Source organism: Arachis ipaensis, chromosome B08, assembly GCF_000816755.2.
Source record: "Arachis ipaensis cultivar K30076 chromosome B08, Araip1.1, whole genome shotgun sequence".
In the NCBI taxonomy this organism is placed as follows: domain Eukaryota; kingdom Viridiplantae; phylum Streptophyta; class Magnoliopsida; order Fabales; family Fabaceae; genus Arachis; species Arachis ipaensis.
In genome coordinates, this window is record NC_029792.2 from 129,096,665 (window position 1) to 129,104,284 (window position 7,620).

The 7,620-nt window shown below is 31.4% G+C and overlaps 3 long non-coding RNA genes across 3 annotated transcripts in view; 1 reads left to right on the forward strand and 2 right to left on the reverse strand.

Annotated features, from left to right (window-relative positions):
- Positions 2,061 to 2,406, forward strand: LOC107614441. Its single transcript, XR_001614439.2, has 3 exons — positions 2,061 to 2,117; positions 2,195 to 2,303; positions 2,383 to 2,406. It is a non-coding gene; the product is annotated as an uncharacterized LOC107614441 (long non-coding RNA).
- LOC107614440 lies at positions 3,686 to 4,914 on the reverse strand. The gene is made up of 5 exons (XR_001614438.2): positions 4,764 to 4,914; positions 4,616 to 4,656; positions 4,441 to 4,506; positions 4,019 to 4,061; positions 3,686 to 3,937 (listed from the first exon to the last, which is right to left on the reverse strand). It is a non-coding gene; the product is annotated as an uncharacterized LOC107614440 (long non-coding RNA).
- The window catches only part of LOC107612380, a 1,039-nt gene continuing 355 nt past the window's right edge, over positions 6,937 to 7,620 (reverse strand). Inside the window, exons 2-3 of the long non-coding RNA XR_002353150.1 lie at positions 7,475 to 7,550; positions 6,937 to 7,226 (exon numbers count right to left, since the gene is read on the reverse strand). This is a non-coding gene — a long non-coding RNA (uncharacterized LOC107612380). The remainder of the gene's footprint in view (positions 7,227 to 7,474; positions 7,551 to 7,620) is intronic.

A 7,620-nucleotide genomic window follows, 5' to 3' on the forward strand; every position in this document is an offset into this window, starting at 1 on the left:
TAAGACCATTGAATAATTAAAACTATTAAAACATATGTCCTCGTATCACTCACTCTCTAGCAAGCTCTACGTAAGACCATGCACCATCCTTTAGCTTCTCATCCAATCATAATCCAAAACAAATTAAATTAATTTACACACAAATCAAATCAAAATACATGGAATTAGTTAACAGATAGAGTGAAGAGGAAGTACCTATCACGGATTTGAACTTGTTACATCATGGACGCTATTCTTTGCTGATCAACTTCTGGAAGTGATTCCAAACCAGTTAACATACTCTTATCCATGATTCAATTCAATTCAACTCAACCTAGTGTTCTTCATTCACATTAATCAAATATATCACACACCTCAAGCAAAAATAAAAAAACCTGTAGAGACGGAATCTCTAGACCAAGACAGAGGGAGCAAAGGCAACTGGGGAGTTTGGAGAATAAACTCAAACCCCAGGAACAAAAGTAATGGAGGGGACTCAAAGCAAGTTCAACATGCATTCTTTGATTCCTGAGAACCAACAACAGTCTCACCAAAGTATGGAACTTGAAATGGAGTCAACAACCAATGAAGAACAATGGAGCCGAGAGAAGAGGTCTAAATTGGAATGTGAGACGAGTTCAACAAGCATTATTAAATAGTTTAGCTAATAACTGCACTATTTTGCTTTGCAGTTAGAACAAGAAATTATGATAAAAGAGGTTAAAGTATGCTTTTTTTATTCTGTCAAAATTTTTATTTTGTCTTAAATTGTGAAATGGCTTCATGAATTTATTCATGTGCATGAACTGGTGATATAATCTTGTTTTTTATTATAAGGGAAGGTTATGCTAGCAAGTCATTTACATTCGCTTTGTATGTGATATTGTCGCATTCTTTTAAAAAAATCCACATAAATCTGCGGCGGTTTTGAAACCGCCGCAAAATCAAATCCCCACCCCCTAATAGACAACGTTTGTAGAATCTCTGGAATTTCGTTTTGCGGCGGTTAAAAACCGCCACAAATTCCTAAAGAACCGCCGCTATTCGGCGTGTCTCTTGTAGTGTGATCAAGTGGCCCTTTTAAGTGTCGCCAAGGATCTCGGCGACAACGTAGGCCTTATCGCCGGCAAGATCAACGAGTCGTCGCCGATGTGGGTAGTTATACTTTTTGGAGTGTTCCAAAATGTTGTTGGTTATGGCCTTGTTTGGCTTGTTGTCACTCACCACCTTCCTTCTTTACCTTTGTGGATGGTAAGTTACTAAATCCAATTCATATAGCTAGCTACTACCCAAGTTTGTGCTTGTTAATATACAATATATTAAGACACCACAGCAAAAATTATTTTTAGTAGCAAATTTTTAGCGATAATATATAACATTATGATTATTATTATCGATCTTATTTAATTTATGTTTCTATGATAATAATATATTTATGGTTATTATTACATGTTATAATGATAATTATATATTTTTTATGGTTATTAAAAAGTTATTATCGGATATTATATAATTGTTGCTAAATTTTTTTAACACGAAGCATAAAATGACTAAAATTTAATTTACAGTAAATATATTAACAACTATTTTTATTATCACTAAAAATAAATAAATTACCGCTAAAAATCATTTTTGAAGTAGTAATTTGATATATATTCTCCTTTCTAAATTTGTATACATCCGTATTTATTATATTAATAGCATTAAAGTTTGAATTTAATATTCATATGTCATCAAACTCATTGTTTACTTTTGCCCTGGAAATAGGATACGAGTTAATGGATACTGTGTCTCCCTAATAACTACTATCTTGTCCTACGTGAAGAATTCTAATATAAGTCATGAGGATTTTGGTGTCTCTAAAAAGTCAAAATAAAGCATTAATGGAAGAGTTAGGTTTTTTATTTAAATAAAATTTTCATATTTCTTAGTTTAAGTTATAGGAAAGGAAACTACATAAATTTTTGTGCATTATGTTAAAATATAATTTCGCATTAGCGAAATTGAGAAAGAAAAGTAACTAATATTTAACACTATTCTCTCATCTTCCTTGTTTTCAATTTGTGTTATTATTTAAGTACTTTAATTTTTCTGCTGCAGGAAAGAATGACTCTGCTGAAGCTCCTAGCTGAGAAAAAGTATCCTCTCATGTAATCTAAGGAAATATATAATTAGGAAGAATTTGCTTTTTTTCCTTGATTAAAATTGGAAACAGTAAAATAATTGAATAGACTAAAGCTGAGATGCAGATGTTAAGAGGCAATGTTCAAAAACTACAACTACAAAATTGGAATCTTGCTCAATCAAACACACACATGCTAGGGGTACATTTTACATCTTATACATTCATATTAATATCATTATTTTTACAGGGATAATAATTCTATCTAGTTGCTCTTGCAGGAGCTTAATTTAGGAAGGGAAAGGGTGAGTTTATATATATATATATTTCGGTAATGCTAGGGAGACAAAATTAAAAAAAAAAACAGTCAAAATTTGTTTTATTTAACATTCATTAATTGTCGCAACAATTAATAAATACTAAATAAGCTAAGGCAAAAAATGGCTGTTTTTGGCTGATTTTCTTTGGTTACCAAACATTTCTGAATCTAATTATGCATGAAGTCACCAAAAAAAAAAAAAATCTAATTATGCATAAAAATTAAACACTTCATATATTTATCATAAATTTTGTTATAATTCTTATTTTATTTGTCACTCTTAAATTGAGATGATCACAATATAGACTTATTTTCAGAAGGAATAGATATTGTAACTGTTATTTTGAAATACGATTTCTTTTCTTCATAATTTTTACAAACATACAATATAAAAAAATTATATGTGAATTAGAATGGCATTATAAAAAATGGAAGTAGAATTTTCATTTATTATTTTTAGATTATAAGTTGTTAAATGTTATATATACTATTTTGTTTTGTATACCTTCACAATTATAAAATGGCTTAATACAGACAGATTTGATCTATATTACAGACGAATTTTTGGTTACCGACGAAATTACAGACATATTTTATCCCTCTGTAAAGCCTCGTCGAAAATTATTTACCGACGGTTTTTTTTCTGTCGAAAAATTACCGACGGATTTTTACCAGTTACCGATGGATTTTCCCTTTGTAAATTCTCCATCCATTTCCCGAAGACGAAAAAAATTTCCAACGAATTTTCTGTCGGTAATTACAGACAGATTTTTCGTCTGTAATTACAGACAGATTTTTCATCTGTAATTACAGATGGATTTTCTGACAGATTTTCTGTCTGTAATTGGAACTTTAGAAAACCATTCTATACTCTAAATACAGATAGAAAATCCGTCTGTAAATCCGTTGGTAAAGGTAAAATAATTTTTTTATTTTTTCATTACAAAATAAACTTGTTTTCATACAAAATAAATATAAATTTAATAAATACAAATTTTTATCTAATTTCTATTCGAATATTTATAATATTTCAAAAAATAAACAAATTCATCGTATTATCAAACTAAAAGAAAAATACTATAAACAAACAAGTCAATATAATTCAAAACATAAATAAAGTGTATTGATACATCAACTATAATAATAAATAACAACCATACATCAACAAATTGTATTGAGTAAATTAAAAATTGTTAATGGGTATCCAAAGGGCTTTAAATAATTTTTCTCATACTAGTAAATTAAAAGAACTATGCTGCAAGAAACTCCTATTCAATTTCCTAACTCATTTGAACAATTTTCGCTACTCTAATAATTAACTTGTAACAGAGGATTCATTAGATGAAGTTGGTGAAGGAGATCCTGTGTTAATTCCACTTATCTCATCTGTAAAATTCACTTCACTTGCTCTTTCTGCTGCTGCTGCTTCTTCTTCATCATCCCAACTTTCCTCACATTTCAATTTATATACTTATACACATGCCTTTAAGGCTAGATTCCCCACTGTAATTCAGATTCTACATTAATATACATCAGTTTCAATTCCATTTCTTCAGCAAAATTAGAACTGAATGAATAGTAGCAGAGAAATAACCCACCACAATCAAATGCAATCACGGGCTTCAACTTTATTTCTTCTTCCTATATAAACACATACACGAAATGAGGGATGAAAAATCTATTCAAAACAGGAAGCACAAAGACCTATGACTCACAATTAATATCATATAGTTTTCGACCTAGTCATGACTATTGAACTGAATGCTTTAAGAACTAGAAAGCATAATCACAATATAAAAATAAAAAATAAGTCAGATTAAGAATACCAAAATCCAAATTTAGGTATCCGAGGTCATAAGATGTTTTCACTAGTAAAACACACATTTATATATCTTTGTAATTACCATACTAAGTTTCTAAACAAAACATTAAGAATTTACAGAGGAATATTAAAGCAAAAGCAACGCTTTCACAAGCTCTGCTAAGCAACAATAAGGAAAGTATGAAACACCAACCATACCTTTACTTTAAGTTTCTTGGCTCGTCTAGAAACATTGTGCTGAGAAAGCTCTCTACTTTGTTGATCCTATCAAAGAAGCGTATTACAAACACCATAAACATGTTATATATGGGGAAACCAATTGATGAAATTAATACACAAAAAATGCCAATATAGAGAGGAAAAGAAAATATACATGCTAACAACGCTTGCAGGGAGAAAATGCAAAATCCACATCTGAGCAAGCATAAAATAAATAAATAAATAAAGCAACATATTTCAATGAAAATTTATATATGCATGATGCAAACATTTATGTATCTTCCAAAAAGAAAAAATGTCACCTTAATAGAATTATCTGCTGAAGAACTCATAAGCACTGGCTCATTTGCAAAAAAATGTAGTGATGTGATCACACTATCATGAGCCTCTCTTACAACTGACTGGAGCCTTTTCTTTTCCAGATTCCATACGTTTAATGACACCTGATGAACCTCCAGAGGCTAGAAGGGGTTGCCCATCTAAGCCAGATAAAATAATCCACCAACAAAATCAACACAAAACACCAAAAGGCACTAAAAGCCTGAAGAATAGAGGCAGCTCCATATTTGATTTATTATGCAAAATATCACACACTAATCAGTGCAGAAAGATAAGGCAGTGACAAAACCTCGTGTAGAATGTGTAAATGTAACCAATTCTTCATCATAACGAATGTTATGAACATGAATGCTTCCATCTGCACACCCAACTGCAACGACATCTAAAGCAGGGGAGGAAACACAACAGGTGATTGGTGAATTCCATCCCTTAAACTCAAATATCTTTTTCTTTGTGCTAATGTTCCAAAGATGCATAAGACCTTGCTCGCTCCCGACGAGGACCTATTGCATATTTCTCAATCATAAAGGAAGTCTCAACTCTAAATGCCACTTTCACTTAACTCCTTAATTAGCCCATGACTACAATTGCAGTCCCAGTAAAGCCTATTGCCCTATTCATTCTCAACTGAAAATTAAAGCGTACAATGTCTATTTAATCTTTGGAACAAGAAGAAAGACATGATTACCTTATTTAGGTAAGTATCAGGATGCATTATACAGCTGGGGCTAAAACTCCGATCAAGCAAAATGTGCCTAAATGGGGAAGGGTTCTGATCCATAACTTCCTTAAATTCCCATAAGAACATGTTGCCATGAATATCAACACTAATAACATGGTCTCCAAACAACAGTAGCAACTTGACTTTTTCACCATGCTTGCTCCAAGTTGCAACCTTAGAATGGTAATAATTTTATTGAACGATCATACTTTTTGATAGATATAGCCTTTCATTGCAACCTTAGAATAAAAGATTCAAATGATGGGTTAAGGGATAGGAAGAGGAATGCAAAAATTTATACTGAACAAGCATTTGATAGCTTACCAATAATTAATAACTATATCACCAAAAGTTTTCGCTGGATTTATTATCTGCAAGAGAAAGCATTCATCTAAGTGTGTATCTAATCTAAATCCAAAACCAACTTCCTCAATTTTCAGGATCAACTCATCAGCCGTAATTCCAAAATCTAGAGGAAAGTCCAAAACGTTTTGTTCACAAACAACAATTTCAAAGTTGTAGCTTTTGTGGCATAACTTCAAATATATGTGCTTGACGAATTGAGAAATGAATTTTAGAGAAAGATGGCAGAGGGAGACTTGACTACACTAGCAGATTTTCATACTTTATTATTCATATGGTGTAATTCAAGTAGGCTAATTTCTACAAATTTTAAGGAAGCTATTTGCTCATGCACCGTGGATCACAGTCAGACAAACAAGATATTTAAAATAAATAAATAAATATTAATAGAAAAAATGAAGAAATTAATGAGAAAGAAAATGTTAAATAGCCTCTCTGCTTCGATTGGCTCACCAGCAATCTTCGGTGAAATTTTGGAAAGTAATAGAGCAGCCTGAAAGTAGCATATTTAGCAATATGGCAGAATAAATCATCAATATTATGTCAAAAAAAAGACTCCATTATTTATTTATTTAGTTTCTGATAATTAAATTATGGCTCAACATTTGAAATTAATGGAATAAATATTAGAATAATAAATTTAAAAAAATAAAATTTTGCAAACATAAAACCTAAATAAACTCCATTTATTCTACTTTTAAATTTTGGCAAAGTGAAATTGGCCTAACATAACATCCCTCATTCCCTCCAAACTTAAAGGTATTAGATCCTTTAAGCTGTAGTATTTTTCTTTTCTTCCCCCAATTTGATTACTCCATTTCTACTTTTCAATTTCTTTTTCTCTTTATGATAAATTTTAACATATCATGTTGGGAGCAATTAATTTACCTTCTTCCTCAATTGACTCTTCCTAGCAGCCTCATAATTCTGAGCCAGTCTACGAATAGTCTAGAAAAATGTTTATATAAAAATGTAAGAATCAGTACTACCAATGAAACAAAAATTGAAATAGTAAGCACAAGCAGTAGCACACAAACAATGAAACAAAACTTCTGATCCTCATGTTTAAGCTTAGTTTGATCATTGGAGTCCACAACTACAAGTTTTCCATTCCCAGCCCAATTATTTGATAAATAGGAGAGTGAGTGAGTGAGTGAGAGATAAGGTATATTTGATAAATAAGAGAGTGAGTGAGTGAGAGATAAGAGAGTGAGAAAGAGAGTAACTTGAGGTTAAATCAAAGGCATGATGATAGTGCTGTTGTTGAAAGACAAGAGCGACGGCAAGATCAGAATCAATTAAACGCGTTGTTGTCTTTGGAGTTGTGTTAGTGTCATCTCCCCTGTTTCAAAAACACTGAAAAGAATGAGTTATATGTCTGTAATTCAGCAGATTCAGACAAGGACAAGAAGGATGAGCCAAAATCAAGTCATAACAAGAACAGGAAGGAACAAGAATATGCATGCAAATTCCAGATAAAATATCTCAGCAATTCAAATATATAGTTCATAAACAAACTTCATTCTATACTACCATCATAGAAATTATGTTTCAGATTTCACAAATTATAGGAATATACAAAATCCATACCTTAGAATTTAGAAACTTCGTTCTCTGCAGTAGCAACAGCTGATTTGCAAACATAAGAGCTCTCCTCGATCGTATTCTTTGATTTTCAACTTCAATCAAAACAGGAAAGGGACAGGGTTAGGGCTAGGGGTGGCAACACTACCCGA